Here is a 24,407-nt window from a genome sequence, read left to right as displayed (position 1 = left end):
GGGAACATCCTTAGCTTGTGACCCAGTGACTTCCAACTCCACACGTGTGACCTTTTTTATATAAACCTCTCACCTTCATTTATCATTCATCGACTTGTTGGAGAGCTTGAAGTAAGCGGTTTTTGTGACTTGGTGTGCAAGCGACTTATTCTCTTAAGGTAAGTGACTCTTTGCCTACCCTGCAATCATTACTTAGGCCATGTGTCCTCTTCTCTTCACCTGACCCTGTACCTTACATTCTAGTTGGGATTTACTCACCTCAACAAGCCATTTCAAGACCAAGGCTCATCTTAAACCTTCCAACCCTTCATTGATTCATCCAACGTCGTATTTTGAGTGTCCCACTTCTCATCTGAGAAGTATCCCCTCACTATTGACTCACCTCACGATCCCCTCTACCCTTATCAGTCGACAGCAAGCCCCCACATCTCTCTTTTCCACTCAAGTTCTAACTGCACCGCCCAAATTCTCCTAAGGAACTAGGTCACCCTTGTAAAAAAATGAAACAACCTCCATCTTGTGACCTAGTGACCCAATCGCCTCATTAACCTCATGGTACCATTCACTTACCACCATTTATGAAACCCCCAGGTCGTGAGGTCGCATAATCGTGCAAGAAAGTTAAGTTAACCCTGCGACCCAAATATCTTATGAATCTGTGACCTCACCACCCAACGACCTTATTACTCTTCTCGTAGCCCTAAGTCGCAAGGTTGTAAGATCATACACTCGGTTATCCTACAAATTCGTGACCTCGTTATAGTGTGACGCGACAGTTATCCTATCAAGCTTTTGAGTTGAAAAGTCACCCTTCTTGCAGTCCTCCTTAACATTGTGACCCTACGACCTACTTGTAGGCCACCTTTGCGACTCAAGTACTTGTCTTGCATATTAAACCTCAAAACCCAGTTTACATGTTTTATTTTTGCTCTTATCAATATCAATTATGTTGTCGTTCTCTTCTTGGGATTGTTTGTTTGAAATGCTAGGTGACATTGATTTGGACCTCATATCTATATCATCCTTCTCTGGATAAATGGCATCAACAGTAGTCAAAGCCTCCCACAAGAGTGCAAGAGTGTAGAAAGCAACATCCAAGAGATAGTAGAGTGTCCGCCTCCACCACCAATCTACAAGGATACAACTTGAAACACAAAAAAAAAACCACCAAACTTGCATGGTGGGACATCTACTTAGATTTCGTAAAGAAGGACATCCCTAAATACCAAGAAGATTTCAATGTGTACATCAACGTTAAGAGGTCTTGGCTTCATAAAGTAGTTGTGCACCCACTAGTGTTCCCATGCACAGAGACCATTGAATGGATACTACATAACACTGATGCAGACCATTAGGTTATAAGGAGGCACACAGGTGAAGCTTTTACTTCTTTCACTGCTTCTAATATTGTTGCCTACTATAAGCTACCAAAGTGATAAAAATCCTTAAACACTAGGTGGTTGTCAAATTTAAAGCTACCAACCAAATACATTCTAAATTCTCGGTGGTAGGAACCCTCCAAGTTTAGAGTCAAGGCAAGTCAGGTGCATAGAACGAAGGGCCTTAGATAGGTTTATTAGCTTGCTATGGCAAGCTAGATATTAACACTTTTCTAGGAACCTGGGTCCCTATCATGTATATGGTAGCCACCTCAGGAACTATTTTCAACTAGGCAAGAATCCTAGCATCGACTCTGAAGACAAATATACAAGCAGCAAAGAACCCAAAGAAAGATCAACCATCAGAGTTATATATGGCATCATACCTCATGGATGCAATGTGTTCCCAATATCAATTCGAGGGATGGAGTTATGGCTGGACCCCAAAGATACCAGAGATTGTGCACATTCACTATAAAATCTTTTGGGATCCAGGTTACAAAAGTATGCATGAAACTACTTTTGAATCATTCATTGCGCCTTTATACCAGATGCTCTTTGGAGAAGATGCCCCTTGCATGTCTAAAAGGGCTAAGGAAACAATAAACAAGGTGGAAGATTGGTTTCCCATTGGAGAGGCCACCTATATTAGAGTATTCGACTCCTATAATCCTCCACATGCTCTTCCTACACTGGCAATAGACATAGTGCTCTTAAAAGAAGTTACTTGCCAATTAACTACAAGGTTCTCCAAGACGTTAGTCAAAGGCAAGAAAAAGCCATGACCTGTTTTCCCTATGACCATTGGGGTATACACCCTGGAGAACATCAAGAAGGATGAAAAGGAGGCAGAGGATATGAAAAGTTTCTACTTCACAGATTTGATCCACCATATATAGGACCCAAAGGGAATCACAACAACTCATTGCAAAAGGGCAGGTTTCAATTGGTCCTACATTCATACCAGGGATAGTCATGAAGACAAAGTTAGAAACTGGTACAATTCCACTATGGAAATAGGACCAAGCGAATAATAAGAGTAGGAGGATGAACAAGAAGATGACTCCCAAGAAAGTATAAGCCTAGAAGTTAAAGTCGCACTGCTTAAAAAAAAAAGAGAGCAACAAAAGGCAGATGGAAAACAAAAGAAGCATAAAAGAAATGACCAAGAGGACCCATTTGATGAGCAAGAGGGAAATAAAGATGAATAAACCCTGGAAGAAAGGAATGCATCTATTGCTAGGAATAAGTAATAGATAAGAAGGAAAATGGAAGAATAGATTAAACAATCACAAGGGGCATGAGACTAGTAGGTTGGGGAACTTCAACACCAGCAGCGGGAAGAGGAATAACAATGAGAAGAGGAAAGAAAGAGGAAGCAAGAGGAAGAAGAATGACTTAAGAAGGAAGAAAAAGAAATCAAGAATAAACAAGAAGAGGAGGAACTAAAGAGGAAGCAGGAAGAAGAGGAGCAAGAAAAGAAAATAATTGAAGAGGAATGAAAGAGGAAAACTGAAGAAGACAAGGAGAGTCAGGTTGAAGAAGAAATAAAGAGACGACAAGAAGAACTCCATAAGAAGGCTTAGCTAGGTCGCCTTAGCAAGCAACAAGGCAGTACAACAAATGACCAACAAGGGCAAGGTTCTGGGATGCAAATTGATTTATCTCCATTGGACATTCCTCCATCCACCCCAATTATTAGCAGACATCTTCCACTCAAAGAGTTGGGAATCCTAGAGGAATAAATATTGTACATTACTAGATTGACTTTTGATCAGGTCCACTGTAAGATTATGCAGGAGAGAAGAAAATGCTATGTCAAGAACCCTTCCAAGCCTTTATCAATGACTACAGAGAAGGATATTGTCCTGGATACTACAATGAACCCTGAAATGATCTCTTCATCTAGAGCCACCTTTGTGACTACAACAGATCTAAATGTGAGTTGGTTATACAAACAGGTTGCAGAAATTCAAGCCAAGCTCTACACTTCCGAGCAAAGAGCCGCTAAGGCCTAAGAAGAGAATAAATTTTTGTGCCTAGCCCATTCAAGTGCAAAGGAGTTGCAAGCGTCTATTGAAGAAGAGGTAGCAACATTAGAGGAAGCTATGACTATAGTCTATGAAGAGATGTTGAAGTTGCATCAGACTATAGCACCATTCCCAATCATACAGGCTAAAACTAAGGAGAAGACAACTATGCTCAGACAAGCCACCACAATTATCAACAACATATGTGAATGGACTACCAAATATCCAAATGCGCCAGCAACTCTCCCTACAAAATATTGGATAACTACTCAAAATGACAAAGTCCAAATTCACATCAAGGTCCAATCATGAGACAAACTAGCAAAGGATGTAGATAGAGTATTGGATTCGTATAAGCATTTGTTGAGTGGACTAGAATCTGTGATTGAAGTACACAAATTCCCTTCTATCAGATCGATCAGGGAAGTAAGGAAGTGAGAAGAGGTTCTCCAAGAAATTCAAGCATTTCTCAATCCTCTCAAACAGGCCTCTACTATGGAAAACTTGCAAGTGACAAAAGAAACAATTACTCAGTATGTGATAGAACCAGTGAGGATATATACCAAGTTGGTGACCTTATCAAATCAAATCAAGGTAAAAAATAACACTCTAATACTAGATGCCCTAGAGTGTCTTCACAGACATGGGGATGAGTAGAAAAAGGTGGTCAGCGTGGCAACAAAGTACAAGCTTTGGCATTCATATCTTGTGCATGAATTACATGTAGATATTCCTGAATTATCTTTGGTTAAATTAGTGGAGTAGAGCCATCTCTTTTATGTAGCATGTGCATAGTAGGATAGAGACAAGAGTAGAGTAGAGTCTCATGGGGGTGTGAAAGGTCACAAGGTAGCTCAAGAGTCACAGGTAGAAAAAAAGTCACCCTTCTTTCTATAAATATGTCCCCATGACACATTGTAAAGGACTTTTAGCTTTGGACTTATCTTTTGTGCATATGGTTTGAGAATTAAGAGATCTCTTAGTGAATGCAAGAAGCAATTTTCTATTTCCACTCTTGGATTTGATGGATGTCTCATGTGATGGTGCTTTGGATATTCTCAGCTTAATGTTCTAAGTTCTTTGAACTTTGGCATATTGTTTCCTCATGTATCATCGTGCATTATGGGATTCTTCTTGTGGCGAATGGCTAGTATATGATGTGCTTATCTTTTTCTAGCGTTGATAAACTATTTCATTGGAATTAGCATTATATCTTTGTGGAATCTTGTGCTTATCTATGCTTTCACATGGTTATTAATCATGAACTCATTTATGATTAATAGGGTTATCTTTAAATGTGTGTGAATCTGATTTAAGGCTTTTCTAACACTACTTTTCTTGAGGTCCACACTTTGAAGTTATGTTGTTTCTATTCATGGCATTTGTCATATTGGATTTATGTAGGTTACTTTCTTGCATTTGTTAAGTTTTACTTGTTCTCTCACGTTGACACTTTTTTTTCCAAAGAAAAATAGCACTTAATGAGATGGAAGTTGGGCCCACATACCAAATGGGACTCCTAAACCAAATGGTGTAGAGTCTGATTGGGATCCTACACAGGGGAGATCCCCTAGTTGTTGGTGGTACATTCCAGCTCGTCAACACGTTGTGATCTTCCTTTCAAAGGAAAGCATTATGTTTCTCATGTCTTGCATAAGTTGAAGGATTGACTCACACGTCAAATTGATTCATATGATCCTCTAATGGAACACTAGTTCGCCATGATTTCTTTTCATACTCCAAATAGATTTGGTGTTCATACCCTAGACTGTTAGCATTTTTCTCTTCTAATTGATGACAGTAAGGAGGGGGAAAAGTGGTGTAGTAATGTATCATGGTTTCTTGATTCTATGGCTTGATGATGTCAGGAACTGGATTGTATAATTTAGTAAAGCGTTGATTAAAATATTTAATAGATTCACCTTTTGAGAATGTGATATTATTGTATTCCTATAAAAGATCAACAAGGCTTTGCAGTTGGCCATAAGTGGATTTAAACCAATAGCACAATTCTGCCCAGGTAGAGAAAATCTTGAGAGGTAACTCGAAAAAATTGACTGCCACCTTCCCCTGTAAAGAGTTAACAAAGAGGCGCATACATGTGTCATTATCATTGAAGTTGATATTATGACAAGCATTTGAGAAGGCTTCATATGCTCATTAGTTTTGATTGTACCATCAGTCGAAAATTCAGGTAGATGGTCCTTGAACTTAGGTAATCATGCATTAGGTGGGGTCAAATTTAAGGGAGAAACCACATTCCAAGTGTTAGTTTTTGTAGCATCGGATGTGTTCTAGCCACGAGCTTTGGTGGAGAGGCTAGAATATATGTATTCTCCCATACCCAGAAATCGTTTCTGGGAATTCCACCTAAAGATGACTTAATTAGATTTATTAATCAGTTTTTAATATTTCCTAAGTCTAAACTTAGGAAATATGATCAATTATTTAGAATGAATTAAGTCATGGTGTGAATGTTCTAGAAACTCACATGGATCGATAGGGAAATAATCTGGGCCATCAATTATGTTTTAATCTTGGCCGTTGTTTCCCCAACAAAATACTATAAGAATAAGTCGATGGGTAGAAGGAGAACACACCAGTTCCATTACTTAGTTGCTTAGGCAAATCGATTTTCTCAGTCGCTGAAGTTCAACAAAGGAGATAGAGCCAAAGGGTGAGTTGCAGGGGGGAGAGAGAGGGTACCAGCAGTGGTCCGGGAAGTGCAAGACGAATTTAAGAAGAGATAGCATGAGGAGAGACACAGTCCACTATAGCATTGCACAGTCACTATGCAGAGGGTGATGCAGAGACACCAGTGTATGGGCAGAGGGTCCATCTTAAGGGTCAGGGAGTTGTTGTGGAGAGTGAGAAATTTGTTAATAAAATTCTCTCAGTATTTTTCCTCTGTTTTGTTGTCTGAATTCTTATACTTGAATTACAACTGAAAAAATAATAAAGAAACCCTCATCTGATGCACCAATTTTCCCGCATTGGTTTTTTCAGGGAAAATTGTCCAAAAATAACCTTGTCGATATCTTTATGTGTGTGCTAGAATTTCTCTAATTTTCCAACATTTATTTTTCTTCGGCAATATTTGTTTTGTGAAGGTTGCAGTGTATATGTTTCAATATTTGTTGTAGGAAACTGCAAATAGTTTGTTTAATTAATTTAATAAATAGAAGAAATATTATCATTTGCTGCATTAGGATTCCGGGTTCCAAAATTTTCACACCATGGAGAGGCATTCAAGTCCTCTTCAAATTGAAATAGTTTGTATTTCCTGATCACTTTAGCAAGATTCATTGTAGATTGAACAAGATTAAATGTAGAATAGAGATTTCCAATCTAAATAGAGGATAAATCGAATGATGAAGTTGGCGTAGAAGAGGAATAAGATTGAGTTGAGGATTGGGTAGAAGCCTAAATTCCATACATGGTTATGTGTGAAGGAGAGGTAGTCCTTTAAGAACAAGTAAGGTCCTAAAGGAATGGACGACGAGATTGGATGAAAAGAATAACCTTTCTTCTTTCGACCTCATAAATAGCATTATACTGGGGACTTTGACCATGAATTCCCATAGATAAACACAAATGTCAGATATACCTCTATCAAGTCCATTATATCCCTAGCAACGCAGTTGGGATGGGATATTCACCATATGGACACCAATACAACATTCTTGAATAGGGTGATTGAAGAAGAGGTGTATATAGAGAATCATGAAGGCTTCGAAACTCATGAGAAGCACACTCATGTATGTAGGTCGAAGAAAGCCCTATACGGGCTCAAACATGCACCTAGGGTGTGGTATGGTCGGATTGATAATTATTTATAGCAGTTGGGATTCATCAAGAGTGATGCAGATTCAAATCTCTACTACTTGATTGTGGGGAATGAGCCTCTCATTTTAGTTTTGTATGTAGATGACCTATTTTTGACAGGATCATCAGGGCTCATAAAGTACTGCAAAAGGAACCTTGAAGCAAAATTCAACACGAAGGATATGGGGTTGATGCACTATTTTCTAAGATTGGAAGTATGACAGAATAATGGGGAGATCTTCCTTGGGGAAGGGAGATATGCTACAGATATTATGAAGAGATTCAGAATGCAGGATTGTTGACCCGTGACGACGCCCATGATCACCAATTGGAATAAGATAGATGCATCAGGGGACAAGGAATTCAACCCCACCTTACACAGGCAACTCATTGGCCCGCTTGTGTATCTCGTTAACACTAGGCTAGACATTTGTTTCACTATCAATACCCTTAGTCAGTTCATGGTAGAACCGAAAAGGGTACACTGGGCAACAACTAGGCACATTCTTAGATATGTGCATGGGACAGTCGGATATGGGTTGAAATATACTCGAGGAGATGACATCAGATTATGTGGATTCACAGAAGTAGATTAGGTAGGTACTTCAGTGGACAAGAAAAGTACCTCAAAGTACTGCTTCAGTGTTGGATCAGGGATGGTCTCTTGGTGCAGCAGGAAGTAGAAGTTAGTAGCATTGAGCTAAGAAGAAGTTGAATATACGTCAGCCAACACAACTACAGAGTTACATAAAACTCTGAGAATCCAATATTTCATGATGGGTCAAAGCACATTGATATCATATGTCATTTCATCAGAGACTGCGTTCAGCGTGGGGTAGTCTAGTTGCATTATGTTCCCACGGGAGATGAGGTAGCAGACATACTCATGAAATCTCTGGAGAGAGATAAGTTCATCCAGTTCAGGGAACAGATGGGTACAGTGGATAACCCATTCTAGTAGCAGAAACAGGTGGATTCTCAGTTGCAGCAACAACAAATGAAAGGGAGTTGTAGCGCAGATGCAGTAGTTGGCAACAATACAGCAGGGTCAGCAGAAGTATAGATGCAGCGCATATCAGAGTTGCACAGTAGTTGGTGGGTAGCAGTAGCCAGACATCAGCAACGTGACAGGAGATGCAGAGACAGTTTGTTGTGGCAGCACTAGAACACTTTCCTCGCTAAGAGGGAGTGTTATTTTTTGTAGCATCGAATGTGTTCTAGCCACGAGATTTGGTGGAGAGACTAGAATATATGTATTCTCCAATACCTAGAAATCACTTATGGATATTCCACCTAAAGATGACTTAATTAGATTTATTAATCATTTTTTAATATTTCCTAAGTCTAAAATTAGGAAAATATGATTAATTAATCAGAATTAATTAAGTCATGGTGTGAATGTTCTAAAAACTCACACAGATCGACAGAGAAATAATATGGTCCATCGATTATGTTTTAATCTTAGCCGCTGGTGCTCCAACAAATATTATAAGAAGAAGTCGATGGGTAGATGGAGAACACACCAATGCAGTTACTCAGTTGCCCAAGCAAATTGATTTTCTCAGTGGCTGAAGTTAAGCAGAGGAGATAAAGCTAGAGGGTGAGTTGCAGGGGAGAGAGAGACAGTGTTAGCAATGGTCCGGGAATTGCAGGATGAATTCAGGAAGAGTCAGTGTGAGGAGAAACACAATCCACTAGAGCAATGTGCAGTCACTATGCAGAGGGTGACGGAGAGACACGAGTGTATGGGCAGAGGGTCCATCTCGGGGTCAAGGAGTCGTTGTGGAGAGTGAGAAATTTGTTACTAAATTTCTCTCAGCATTTTTCCTCGGGTTTACTATCTAAATTATTGTACCTGAATTATTGCTAAAAAATTAATAAAGAAACCCTCATCTATTGCACCGGTTTTCCCACATTGGGTTTTTCTGGGGACGATTGTCCAAAAATAACCGTGTCAATATCTTTATGTGTGTGCTACAATTTCTAAATTTTTCCAACATTTATTTTTCTTCCACATTATTTGTTTTGTGAAGGCTGCAATGTATAAGTTTCAATATTTGCTGTAGGAAACTGCAAATTATTTGTTTAATTAATTTAATAAATAGAAGAAATATTATCAGTTGTTGCAGTAGGATTCTGGGTTTCAGAATTTTCACACCATGGAGAGGCATTCAAGTCCTCTTCAAATTGAAATAGTTTGTATTTCCTGATCACTTTGGCAAGATTCGTCATAGATTGAACACGATTAAATGCAGAATAGAGACTACCAATATGAATAGAGGATAAAGCGGATGATGAAGTTGGCGTAGAAGAGGAATATGACTGAGTTGAGGATTGGGTAGAAGCCTAAATTCCATACATGATTATGTGTGAAGGAGAGGTAGTCCTTTAAGAACAAGTAAGGTCCTGAAGCAATGGACGACGAGCTTGGACGAAAAGAATAACCTTTCATCTTTCGACCTCATAAATAGCATTATAATCGGGACTTTGACCATGAATTCCCATAGATAAACACAATGCATTGGTCATAAGCCAATTATCTTTGAGCAACACTCTCTTGGAGATGCCTTTCTAAGCCTTCCCTCTTCTCTTGTATTTCAATGTACCATCTTATAACAACCCAAGAATGTTCAAGTTCAGTGAAAGAATTTGAATTATTGAGCATGTAACCAAATAAATAATGTGTAATATTTCATTGATCATTCAATTGGATTGGAATATTAGGTTGATTAAGGGACCGAACGCTCATATAACTAGAAATAATGATAAACCAGGGATATGTAGATCAATGTCCCCAGTATGGTCGCCAAAAGATGTTGACATATGAAGTTTCCATGCTTCATTGACAAACCATTGAATCTCACAGGGCATGTGAGATAATGCGACTAGGCTTAATGCTTAACACCCTTGGTTTTGTGATCTATTATTTATTTACAAAGATTATTTACAACAAAGAAAATATAGACAATTCAATACAAATTTCAAAGAAAGTAAAGAATGTACAATAAGAACAATATGTAACAACAATGAAATAAATATATGAACAATAGTATAAACTAAAATGAAAGCTAATTTTATCACCACATTTTAAAAAATGCTCCATTACGCAAACATATAGAAGAAAATGATATAAGACTCATAAACATTAAAGTGCATTTCAGCATAAGTTGTTCATGAATATAAATAAAATTCTAGAAAGATATGCACAATAAATACGATTGACAAATGGTTGAATGTATTAATCAAAAGTGAGTACAACTTGTTGTTTGGAAAGTTCTTGCAAGAACTGTTGACCAAAACTTAATTCACAAGTGTCTATGACATAAAGGACTCGCACAATGACACTTAGATGATAAAGACAAACTAAGACAACATTGAAAATCCTTCTAGGGCCATTCTGATATGATAAATTCAGCAAAGCTATTTGGAAAAAAAATAGTTATTAACACTAGTATTAAATACCAGATCTTCTATAGTTTTTTCATGTGCTAAATTTCGGCTAAGCGATACGAAGATAGGAGGGGAGTGGAGAAGCTAGGGTTGGAGTTGAAGACAGGGTTTTGGATTTAGGGTACCATGGCAGGGAGTGCAGGGGGGAGTGTTGCTCCCTCCTATAGCTAGGCAATCACAGGAGGAAGTCAGAATGCGGGAAAGAAACATTTCAAAAAACCACTGGACAAGATCTCAGAAACCAGAAGTCAAGGGACATTTGGAAGAAGCAGAGATCAGGATCAGGAAGGGGATCAACAAGAAACTAGAAAAGAAAAGGAGATTGGAGGCAGTAGTGAAAAACCGGCTTCCAAAAAGACTACGGGAGTCTGCAAGCCCAAGTCAGGCATTATTCCTCGGGTTGTATTAAGCGACCTAGCGATACAAGCTCATAGAGATCATATGACGGAGCATGCAATTATATGCAAGTTCATGGGGCTATGGCCGACGGAAAGGGCTTTACATGTCTGGATAAGGAGCCATTGGAAGCCAAAGGGGGAAATACATTTACATCTGGGTTCTAAGGGTTTTTTCACAGTAGTGTTCACAAGCCTAGAAGACAAAGACAGAGTGTTTGAAGGGGGACCCTATTTCTATGCTATGGCAGGACTCTACATGCGGCCATGGATGATGAAATTTGTCCCGGAACGTGAAACATTCACTTCAATACCAGTTTGGATCAGACTATATTCCCTTCCTCTGGATTATTGGTTGCCAGAATCTTTGAAAACCATAGGCAACAAGCTGGGACATTTTCTAAAAATCTCAGAGGCAACTCTGAAAGGGAGATATACCTCCTTTGCCCGAATATGTGTGGAAATGGATCTATCTAGAGCCCTGCCGAAAGCGATCATTTTAGAAGTATATGATGAAGAATGGGTGCAGACAATGGACTATGAGCACATACCATTCAAATGCCACAAATGCCATGAACATGGGCATCTATATAGAGACTGCCCTACAATCAACAAGGAAGATAATCAAAAAACCATTGTCGAGAGAGACCACGAGGGTTTCACCAAAGTTGGGAGTAAAGGAAAAGGAGGAAAGTGTCCACACAAGAAGGCAAATGAGGACAAACACACAAGACAAAATAGCTTCAAGATCCTGGAGGAAGAAGAGGGGAACAAGGAGACAGTCTAGGACATGGAGAATGTAACAAAAGAATAGGATAGGGTAGCTGACATGGAGGATATCACAGTAGACAACCAGCAAAAGGATGATCTACCAAGCCTGATGGAGATTAGTAGGGACCAGGAGATGACTCTAAGTGAAGCAGGTGTTATCACTCAGGTTGTCCCTTGGCTCCTTAAGGGATACGGCTGAGGTAACCACAAACCAATCTTTGGGCTGCAGGTCCTAGCCTACCTGCAGTCAGAGAGGGCTCTCTCTTTAAATTTTAGCTTTGTTTTGGGCTGATTTTAGGCTAGTTATGGTGTACATGGGTTTTGTTTTGATTTTGGTGGGAAGGATGATGTTTTCAAGCAGAGTTGGGATGCATAGAGTGAGAAGTTCAAACCATTGGGCATGGAGTCATGGATTAGGGCTTGCTGTTGCGTTTTCTTGGTCACAAGAGGAATACAAAGCAGGATAGCTACACATAGAACAATATCAAGCTGGAATAAAGATGGAATGAAGGTCAGAGATGAAAGGCAACTAAGAATCTTTCATTAGCTAACAGAGAGGGAAGGTGAATGAAAGTTTGTCTAGGAGCAATCAAGAATTCCTAAATAACAGTCATATGTGAAAGAAACAAGGTAAACATGATCATTTAAGTATGCATATTCATAACCATTTCAGAAGAAAACATATAGAAATAACAAGAACTGAGCATAGAGTGCAGTCAAGCAAAGCCTAAGCTATTCTTCTTTCTTGTTATTTAGATGGTAACACAATGGTGGAGTAAACATATATAAACTGTAAACAGAGGTAAGAAAACACTTATTGAGCCATGTAGTAGCACAGGAATTCCATAGTCACTCTTTGGCCATTAAATAACACAACAGATAGTTCTTCATCCAAAGCATTCCAGCAGTCTTTGGTTATAGAGCTCTCAAAGTATACAGCACAAGTCTAGAATGAGGATTATCAACCAACAACCGACCCCAAACATGTTCTGTGGGGCGGTATATATACAAAAAAATGAGCTACAAAATATCTAGTTGATGAGTTAATAACTCATAAGTTCTTTTCTAACTCTTGAGGAATAGTATATGAAAGAGTAAATGATGCAGTAGATATTTAGGGTATTAGCTATCCGTTCTGTCAGAGAATGTAGACTTTTGGGATCAACTGAGTCAGCTGAGGCGGTGCTTTTAATTTGCGTTTTTTGGGCCTGTTGCCCTGGTGCTTCGCTGAGTTACTGCTTTGTTATCCTGCTTTCGGTATAGATACTTGACCTTTTTATAAAATTGTCGTAGTTATATCTTGACTCCCTCTGCCTGCTGTCTTTTTCTTTAGTTCTCTATTTACAGCGTTGCCCCCTGCGAATTTTTGGGTTTTGCAGGTAGCCGAGCAATAGGAAGCTCTCCATTTTGAGCAATTTTTCTTAGCGATGCACGATTAGCGCTAAGCGCTAATCGTGCATCAAAAACTGCCTATGTTTCTTGTTTCAGGCATCCTTTGACGCGATTCTCGCCCTTTGCGCCTTTTCTGTGATGACGTCAGCATGACGTCATTGGCAGGTCCCGGGTACGGCAGGGTGACGTGGCAGTATGGCAAGGTGATGTGGCAGTGACACGTAGCAGTGGCGGGTTGATGCGGAGGTGACGTGAGCGGTGACGTGGCGCTGACGTCAGGGGCAGAGAGACAAAAGGCGGCTTGTGGTTTTATCGGACTGCCTTCTGTACGAGGGCGGTAAGTGTCAGAGGGGCTCCGATGCAATCGCGTGGAGACACACGTCTTTTGTACAGCGAAGAAACCGCTAGGCTACCAGAAGCTAACGGTCGGACGTCGGGGCGGCTCCGAAATGCACCTGGGCCGTTGGATCTGGGAGGGCGGATCGGAGGGTCGACGGAGCGCGGAGCTGGCGGCAGGTTAATGTACAGGGGCCCGCTATATATTTGATTTATTTATGTGGCGGGGGGGGTCAAACCTTTGGAAAGCGGGTTATTAATGCATCGGAAGGGGTCTGATTGCATGGAAGAGGGTTTTTATGCTTTGGAAGGGGTCCAAAAGCATAAGAAAATGTTTTAAAGAAGCAAACTAAGGGTTCTTACTAAGTTTCAAATAAACTTAGCAATTCCCAAGCATTATTTATGGTTATATTTCAACCAGAGGGAGGGGATATGTATATAAGGGGGATATTTATCATATTTTTAATAGGGGAAGGGGAAATAGATATAGATTTACGTAGTAAGTTAGAAATTAATGTGAATTTTGATTAGAAAGTGCTAAGGATAGAAATCTTAAGCTACAAAGGGGAAATAGGACTTACAGAAGAAATATGAGCACCTTTAAGCAAAGCAGATCTTTACTTAGGCAAATGTTTTGGAATATGATAACTCTTAAAGATATCAAGCAGATCTTAACATCTTATAGGGGAAATTAGTGAATGATTTGGGAAAAGGAAGAAGGGGAAGTTAGTCATGCCTCGCTTGAGCTGTTCCAAGGGAAAATTGCCTTGTACTTGTAATCTGAAGTTGATAAACACTTTGAAATACAAAATTGATCACAAATCCTCATTCTGCAACCACAAAAATGCTTACACAACCTACTTACCTAACATGTTTTCATCCTTCTGTATGGGTGCACTTAGACTTGCAGACCCTGATTATCTTCTTTTCTTTTCACTGCCCTCCTATCTAAGTGTACCCTTATCTCTTTCAAGGGCCCGGATTAAGCAGTTGGGCTCCTTAATTTCTCTACCTAGCTACTCATCTGCCAAGCTTAAGCTGTTTGGACAGATATTCATTCTCTATCTTCTAAAACAAGCAATTTAAACCTAGGGAAGCCAAGATTAAGCTGTTTGGCTTTCCCTTAACTGTAAAACTCTTCAAAAATGGTATGATTCTTCAAAATGGAACTTCTTGGAAATATGGAACCTTGCAACATGAAAAGATGACATATTTGGCATGTAATACAGTCAATCATGAAATATGAAACCTATTGCAATAGGAGGCTAATAGTGGCTCCACTTGGGGATGGTTTTTCAAGATGAAAAGCCAAGAACAGCAGGTCAGAATGCCTTGATCTTCAATTGTTGCTGTAAACTGAAATTCTCCTTCTTCTCAATGCCTTTGACTGAATTCTTATAAGCTGATATGCAGTATCCTTTTGAGCTGAATTGCAGAAAAATTACAGCTCTGCTTCTTGCCTTTTGGGTGCTTGTAAACATATTGAAATCTGCTTGAGCACTTCTTTGGGAATTATTTTAAAAACAGAAATATGAAATAAAGCTTTCTTTGATCTTTCCTTCAAAATTTGCTGCGTCGTTCCCTCTTATTGGCCTGCTATAAGAAAAAGTGCTGAAAATACAAATATTAATGTACAGATAGTATACAGAGCTGTGTTGCGTTCAACAAAATGGATCATGATAGTGCTTTAGCATTCGGCCATTGACAGGGCCTTCTTCAGTTGTGCTGCCATCCAAACTCTTCAGAAAATATGTGTTGTTGCCTTGAACAACAAAAATAATAAAGGGGCCTTTCCACAGGAAATCAAACTTGCCATGCTTTCCTTTGTCCTCTCTTCTTGAATCCCATCTTAAGACTTTGTTGCCTATGTAGAAATCTTCAGCCTTGGTTCTTTTGTCAAACATTTTCTTGAGCTTCTCTTGTAAAATCTGAGCTCTGTTGTACACTTGCTCTCTTGTTTGCTGCAAATGGATGGTTTGGTTTATTCTTCTTTGGATATCATTTGGCTCTGCCTGAATCTCTTGCAGCAATTTGATAACAGGGATTCCCAACGGAGAGGGGAACTTGGCCTCCATGCCATAGACTAACTCATATGGGCTCATCCCAATGGATCTCTTGGTTGACAATCTGTCTACCCATAGGGCATTTACAAGCTTTTTGTGCCAGTTCTTCTTGTTCTCCTCCAAGACTTTCTTAATTATGTTAATCAGACTCTTGTTGGATGATTCGGCCAAGCCATTACCTTGAGGGTAATAGGTTGTGGAGTGACCTAAGGTAATGTGGAATTTGTGGCAAAAACTGATCATTTTCTTGGATTTGAAGGCAGCAGCGTTATCTGTAATGATCTTCTCAGGACAGCCAAATCTGGACAAAATGTTGGTTTCAAGGAATTGGATGATGGTGGAGTCATTGGATTGCCTGCATGGGATGGCTTCAATCCACTTGGTAAAGTAATCAGTGGCTGTTAGAATCCACTTATGCTAGCCAGAAGAGGATGGATGGATTTCTCCAATGAAGTCAAGACCACATTGTTGAAAAGGCTTCTCGGTTGAAATGGGCTTAAGGGGCAAGGGCAGAAGCTTTCTTTTGCCTTCAAAGATTTGGCATTTGTGGCATGAAACATTGAACTTTCTCACATCAGAAAACAAAGAGGGCCAATAGAAACCAACCCTTAGTATCTTATCAGCAGTGGACTTCCAATATAAATGCCCTCCACAGTCCCCTGCATGAAATTCTTTCATGACACTGTCAGTTTCATTCATAGTTAGACAATTCAGCAATATTCCTTCATGATTTTTCCAAAACAGGGCACTATCTAAGACACAAAACTTTGATGCTTTCATCTTTAAAAATCTCTTTTTGGTTCTGGACAACCCTGGAGGAGCACAGAGGTTTAACAATATAAAACATATATCAGCATACCATGGGGATTGCAAAAAAGCTTCACTGATCTGTGGAGTCGCCAGCTCCTATTCATTGTCCAGTTGATTAATGTCTAAGGCTTGAAAATTGGTTTCGGACATCAGTTTGGCTAAACCTTGTCCCTTTATCAGCTTAGTGGGTTTTATCTCAATGTCATACTCAAGGATATTGGCAATCCATTTGCCTCTTTTTCCTTCTATGCCCTCTTGAGTTAATATGTCTTTTACAACAGCATTTGGCACATAAGCAATCACATGTGAATATAAAATGTAAATTCTGAAATCTTTGATTGCTTTAACAAGGGCATATGCTTGCTTCTCCATGATTTGGTACTTCAAGGGTGCATCTCTAAGGGCTCGGCTAAAAAATGCAATTGGCTTTTCATTTCCCTGATCATCTTTCTGCAAAAGGACAGCAGCAATGGTGTGTTCAGATGCAAATGAAAAAATGATGAAATCTTTATCAAATTGAGGACTTGTGAGGACTGGGGCTTGGGTTAAGGCAGATTTTATGCCCTCAAAGGCTTGCTTGGCCTCTAAAGTCCATTTTACCTTGGAATCCTTCTTTAACATTTTATTTAGCATTCTTATCAGCTCGGCCAAGTTTGGGATAAATCTCCTTAGGAAATTGATCTTTCCTAGGAATGCTTGCAATTCTTTGATGTTTCTCGGATAAGGGATTTGCAAAATGGCTTGGATTATTTCCGGATCTATTCTAATTCCATCTTTTGAAATGATATGGCCTAGCAATTTGCCTTCTTCTAGGCCGAAGAGAGATTTCTTAGGATTTAAGGAAATGCCATATTTCCTACAGGTTAGGAACACTTGCCTTAGGTGTTTAAGGTGCTCTTGATCAGATTTTGAGAAAGGAGTAAGGTCATCAAGGTAAACCACTAGGAAATCATGGATTTCCTTGGCAAATGCAATGTCCATGGCCCTTTGAAAGGTAGCATCTGCATTCTTTAGTCCAAAAGGCATTTTCACATATTTAAAGGTTCCCCACGGTGTTGTAAAGGCTGTCTTGTCTTGGTCATCCGGGTGAACAAGTATTTGATTAAAACCTGAAAAGCCATCTAGCAAAGAAATTCTTGAAGACCCCACTACTCTTTGTAGAATGTGGTCCATTTTTGGCAGTGGGTAGTGATCTTTAAGGGAGACTTGGTTCAGATTTCTTAAGTCCACACATAGTCTAATCTCCCCTGTTTTCTTCCTTGTGGGAACAAGATTGGATACCCATTCTGAAAATCTAATGGGTGCTATGATACCAGCCTCAAACATTCTTTTCACTTCTTTCTCAATCAAAGGGAGAAGCACAGGATTGATTCTCCTTAGTTTCTATTTGAAGGGATTTTGATTTGGCTTTAAGGGAATGGTATGTTGAATAACAGAGGTGTCATAGGACTTAAGGTCCTCATAACTCCAGGCAAATACATCTTGAAACTCTTTAAATAAATCAACATATTTTGGTTTTTGATCGGGAGGCAAAGACTTGGACAGTTTAATCATTTTGGGCTTCTCTGCTGTCCCAATATTACAGTCTTCCACAGCAGCGTTTAAGGGCTGCATCTTTGGCTTTTTGGGGACATCGTTTGAATTAAATATGTCTTCTAATGGAGTGAGGCCAGCAGGTATAAAATTGTCTTTTAAATCAATCACTTCGACCTCTGCTTCAGCTATTTCATCTAAATGCATTTGCTTCAGCTCTTGCATGTTTTTCTCATCAAAAATGGTTGGGTGCAGCATTTGATTTGTTGCTTCAGCTATTATAGTTTGCTCATTTTGGCTCATTTGTTGTTGTGGGTCATCCATGGCATCTTCATCAATGTTTAAGCTTGAGAATTCTTGCTGTAAGGTAAGAAAATTGTTGATTTGAGCATCATCCTCAAACACTTGCCAATCTTTGATATTGTTAGGGACAGCAGGCCTGTGCTTTATCTCAGCAGTAAAGTGGTGATTGGGCTCACAGGGCAACTTGCAAGTACTAGCAAAAGTATTTAGACTATGAGCATGCATGTTATGGCTTCTAGAAATCTTAGAAAGCTTGGATTCGGTGAAGGAATTGAGTATTTCTGTGGCAGCAGACCTATAAGCTCTTAGCCTATTGTCATTAGTAACAAAGTTACCTTTCATCTGTTGAATGATCAAATCGGAGTCACCTAGAATGGACACTTTTGCAGCTCCTAGAGCTTTGAGCAGTTTAAGGCCTAAAAAGAGAGCCTCATACTCTGCCATGTTGTTGGTGCATTTGAAGTTTAGTCTGTAAGCATGACCCTCTGCATGGCTGTTATGTGTATTGTGAATCCATATTCCTGCCCCTGCTCCTAGCTTATTAACAGAACCATCAAACTCTAAATACCATGTGATTTCTTGCTTGTGGTTAGTATTAAGAGTTTCAGTCATTTTAGGATTGGGTGGACCTAGGTTTTGTGCTTCATGTGGTTCTTCTTGTATGTTGGTTGCACTAATTGTTTTAACAGTTTCACGGGTATGGGAAACTGACTCTTGATTGATGCATGTTTCTTGTTCTAAAGGCAAAGGATTCTCATCAGTGGGAGGGCAGCTATCATCATTGAACAATATAAAGGAATCCATATCAAAATGGACTGAGTAAATGGGAAACTTTTGGGGTTTTTCCTCACTACTTAACACATACTTCATCAGTGTTTCTCTATACAGTCTCTTTGGTTGCCCAAAGACTGAAATAGTAGCATAGGAGAGGTCTAGTTGGAGAGATCCTTGGAGTTTTGCTCCCCAAGATTTTGATAAGAGCATGCCATAATTTGGTGGAATGTCAGCAACCACCACGTCCATTAGGATCGTTTTGTTGGGAAATTGGACTAAAGACACACAAAGGTCTTTGATTAAGCCTAAACACTTGACCTGACTAGAATCAAATGAGAATAAGTATTTGTAGGGTCTAGTGACATCAAGGTTTAGCTTCTCCATTACAGCTTTGGGCATTAGATTGGGTGAAGCACCTGAATCAAACATAGCATTGTGCAACACTTTATCATGAATGTGCAAACTGACATAAAAGGGTAGAACAGCTCCATGTCCTGATTTACCATTGACTTCAGGACCAAAAAGTAATTCAAGTTGATCATCTAAGATATTAACATCATCCCTGTTCTCTGGAATTTGCAGTGATCTTTTGATTTGCCGTCTGTACACATCATGTTTGGCAAGCTCAGAGAGAGGAATAGATATCTTAATTTACCAATTTCTGCTTCTAAATCAAAAGGTTTTTCTGATTGTGTTTTAGTATTGTGACTGGCAGATTTTCCCTTTTCAATTGTATCTTCAATGATCTTCTCTTGGTTATCAGTGATTTCTTGAGATTGTTCTGTTTTGGGAAGGCTTTGAGGAGTGCTATTTACATTGTCTTTTGAGGGAAAGGATACAAAAGGCTGGTTATTAGAGGGCTGCATGTCAGATGCATCCTATATGGTCACTTCTTTTAATTTTGGGTCTGTTTTATCAGTAGGTTCTATGATAGCGGCCTTGTCTTTTACTTTCTTAGCTTGCTTGGCATCCTTTGGCTTGATGGGATCAGACACATCAATGGTTCTTGATCTCAATTTGCATTGTTTATGGACTTCGTAGACAGCTGAATCATAGCCTTGTTTGAAGTCAAATGACTCTCCAGACTTGGTCTGAAATTGATTTATATCATGGTCATCTTGGTCTTCTTGGGTTAGAAATACTTGTTGTTCACTCTTCAAACCCATCAAGTTTATGTGAGTGTCCTCTATCTTCTCACTAGACGTGGATGCTTCAGCATAGTTTTCATGAAACGGAGGTCTTATATCATGGTCAGGACTTGCCCTTCCAACGTTTGGTTCTGATTTTTTCTAAAGTTTGGATTTCTGATAGGATTGTTTTGTTGTCCTTCACATGAGGCTTTTCTTTCAATAGTTCCCATTCTATTTTCAAAGTTGTCCATACCTTTGATGATTGTGTCCAATTTTTGCTCAAAGGCTGAAGGTTCATCTTTAAAAGTGGTTCTTCTCTCAGCTCTTGCTCTATTTCGCTTGGCAATCAGATTTGCCTCCACACTAACAGCTACATTCTGCATGTCTACTAAGTTTTGAGGGGCTCTTTCCCTTAACTGATAAGCCATGTCTGAGTCAAATCCATCAGGGAATTTGTATAAAGCAAGATCAGGTGGAGGTCTAAGGTTTTGTGGAATAGCGTTGTAAACATTGTTAAACCTGGCACAATAGTCTAAGACAGCTTCTTGAGGGCCTCTTTTGATAGTGTCATACTCGAATAATATGTGCAGAGGGTCCTTCTTCTTCTCCCATCTGTTAAGAAATGTTTGGTAAAGGGCCTCTGGGTCAGCTATGGAATTTGCAGGAAGAGCTCTAAACCAGGGCCTTACATCTCCTGTTAAACTTTGGACAAAAATCTTCATTCTTACACTATCATCATCTATTTCATAACTCTCAAAATAGTCCTGCATTTTCTTGGTATGTTGCAGGGTTGTGCTAGAAATAGTACCATCAAAATATGTGATTTTGGTTTGATAATCCTGAGGCATAGCCCCTGGATTTGCAGGTAACTGTAAAGGTGCATATCTGTTAGCCATATTTACAGGGATAAGTGGAACGACTGGAACAGCTGGGACAGCTGTAATAACAGTGGTGGTAGTGGTAGTATGCGTAGTGAATGGAGGTGTGGAAAAGGTGCTTGGAGAGGTGGATGACGAATAAGGGGAAGTGGGGTTTGAACGAAACAAAACTTTAACAGGGGTTGGAAAACAGCTTGGCTGAACTGTTTCAGGACTAGAATCAGCAAACACTTCTTGTTTTTGTTTGCTAAGGTTTCTAGAGATTAAATTGGGATTTTCAAAAACAGCTGGTGGATTTGGGTCTGGATTTGACCTAGTATTATGTGTTTTCTTCTTGGGAGCCAGCTTCTAACTTGTTTTTTGGAATTTTCTGAATAAGGTCCCCAGCGGAGTCGCCAATGATGTTATCACTCAGGTTGTCCCTTGGCTCCTTAAGGGATACGACCGAGGTAACCACAAACCAATCTTTGGGCTGCAGGTCCTAGCCTACCTGCAGTCAGAGAGGGCTCTCTCTTTAAAATTTAGCTTTGTTTTGGGTTGATTTTAGGCTAGTTATGGTGTACATGGGTTTTGTTTTGATTTTGGTGGGAAGGATGATGTTTTCAAGCAGAGTTGGGATGCATAGAGTGAGAAGTTCAAACCATTGGGCATGGAGTCATGGATTAGGGCTTGTTGTTGCGTTTTCTTGGTCACAAGAGGAATACAGAGCAGGATAGCTACACATAGAACAATATCAAGCTAGAATAAAGATGGAATGAAGGTCAGAGATGAAAGGCAACTAAGAATCTTTCATTAGCTAACAGAGAGGGAAGGTGAATGAAAGTTTGTCTAGGAGCAGTCAAGAATTCCTAAATAACAGTCATATGTGAAAGAAACAGGGTAAACATGATCATTTAAGTATGCATATTCATAACCATTTCTGAAGAAAACATATAGAAATAACAAGAACTGAGCATAGAGTGCAGTCAAGCAAAGCCTAAGCTATTCTTCTTTCTTGTTATTTAGATGGTAACACAATGGTGGAGTAAACATATATAAACTGTAAACAGAGGTAAGAAAACACTTATTGAGCCATGTAGTAGCACAGGAATTCCATAGTCACTCTTTGGCCATTAAATAACACAACAGACAGTTCTTCATCCAAATCATTCCAACAGTCTTTGATTATAGAGCTCTCAAAGTATACAGCGCAAGTCTAAAATGAGGATTATCAACCAACGACCGACCCCAAACATGTTCTGTGGGGCGGTATATATACAAAAAAATGAGTTACAAAATATCTTGTTAATGAGTTAATAACTCATAACTTCTTTTCTAACTCTTGAGGAATAGTAGATGAAAGAGTAAATGATGCAATAGATATTTAGGGTATTAGCTACCCATTCTGTCAGAGAATGTAGACTTTTGGGATCAACTGAGTCGGCTGAGGCGATGCTTTTAATTTGTGTTTTTTGGGCCTGCTGCCCTGGTGCTTCGTTGAGTTACTGCTTTGTTATCCTGCTTTCGGTATGCATACATGACCTTTTTATAAAATTGCCGTAGTCATATCTTGACTCCCTCTGCCTGCTGTCTTTTCTTTAGTTCTCTGTTCACAACGTTGCCTCCTGCGAATTTTTGGGTTTTGCAGGTAGCTGAGCAATAGGAAGCTCTCCATTTTGAGCAATTTTTCTTAGCGATGCACGATTAGCGCTAAGCGCTAATCGCGCATCAAAAACTGCCTCTGTTTCTTATTTCAGGCATCCTTTGACGCGATTCTCGCCCTTTGCGCCTTTTCTGTGATGACGTCATTGGCGGGTCCCGGGCACGGCAGGGTGACGTGGCAGGGTGACATGGCAGTATGGTAGGGTGACGTGGTAGTGACACGTAGCAGTGGCGGGCTGACGCGGAGGTGACGTGAGCGGCGACGTGGCGCTGACGTCAGGGGCGGAGAGACAGAAGGCGGTTTGTGGTTTTATCGGACCGCCTTCTGTACGAGGGCGGTAAGTGTTAGAGGGGCTCCGATGCAATCGCGTGGAGACACGTGTCTTTTGTACGGCGAAGAAACCGCTAGGCTATCGGAAGCTAACGGTTGGACGTCGGGGCGGCTCCGAAATGCACCTAGGTCGTTGGATCTGGGAGGGCGGATCGGAGGGCCGACGGAGCGCGGAGCTGGCGGCAAATTAATGTACAGGGGCCCGTTATATATTTGATTTATTTATGTGGCGGGGGGGGTCAAACCTTTGGAAAGCGGGTTATTAATGCATCGGAAGGGGTCCGATTGCATGGAAGAGGGTTTTTATGCTTTGGAAGGGGTCCAAAAGCATAGGAAAATGTTTTAAAGAAGCAAACTAAGGGTTCTTACTAAGTTTCAAATAAACTTAGCAATTCCCAAGCATTATTTATGGTTATATTTCAACTAGAGGGAGGGGATATGTATATAAGGGGGATATTTAACATATTTTTAATAGGGGAAGGGGAAATAGATAGGGATTTATGTAGTAAGTTAGAAATTAATGTGAATTTTGATTAGAAAGCGCTAAGGATAGAAATCTTAAGCTACAAAGGGGAAATAGGACTTACAGAAGAAATATGAGCACCTTTAAGCAAATCAGATCTTTACTTAGGCAAATGTTATGGAATATGATGACTCTTAAAGATATCAAGCAGATCTTAACATCTTATAGGGGAAATTATTGAATGATTTGGGAAAAGGAAGAAGGGGAAGTTAGTCATGCCTCGCTTGAGCTGTTCCAAGGGAAAATTGCCTTGTACTTGTGATCTGAAGTTGATAAACACTGTGAAATACAAAATTGATCACAAATCCTCATTCTGCAACCACAAAACTGCCTACCCAGCCTACTTACCTAACATTTTTTCATCCTTCTGTATGGGTGCACTTAGACTTGCAGACCCTGATTATCTTCTTTTCTTTTCACTGCCCTCCTATCTAAGTGTACCCTTATCTCTTTCAAGGGCCCAGATTAAGCAGTTGGGCTCCTTCATTTCTCTACCTAGCTACTCATCTGCCAAGCTTAAGTTGTTTGGACAGATATTCATTCTCTATCTTCTAAAACAAGCAATTTAAACCTAGGGAAGCCAAGATTAAGCTGTTTGGCTTTCCCTTAACTGTAAAACTCTTCAAAAATGGTATGGTTCTTCAAAATGGAACTTCTTGGAAATATGGAACCTTGCAGCATGAAAAGATGACATATTTGGCATGTAAAATAGTCAATCATGAAATATGAAACCTATTGCAATAGGAGGCTAACAGCAGGAATAGAGGACCATGAATTACAGGACATTCTGGATAGGGAAAATCTAGATCTAGAGAAATTTCAGGAACAAGGTAAAAAAATAAG

Source organism: Pinus tabuliformis, chromosome J, assembly GCF_031772625.1.
Source record: "Pinus tabuliformis cultivar Carrire ecotype Pingquan chromosome J, CPIR1, whole genome shotgun sequence".
Lineage (NCBI taxonomy): Eukaryota > Viridiplantae > Streptophyta > Pinopsida > Pinales > Pinaceae > Pinus > Pinus tabuliformis.
This window is presented reverse-complemented; position numbering follows the sequence as displayed.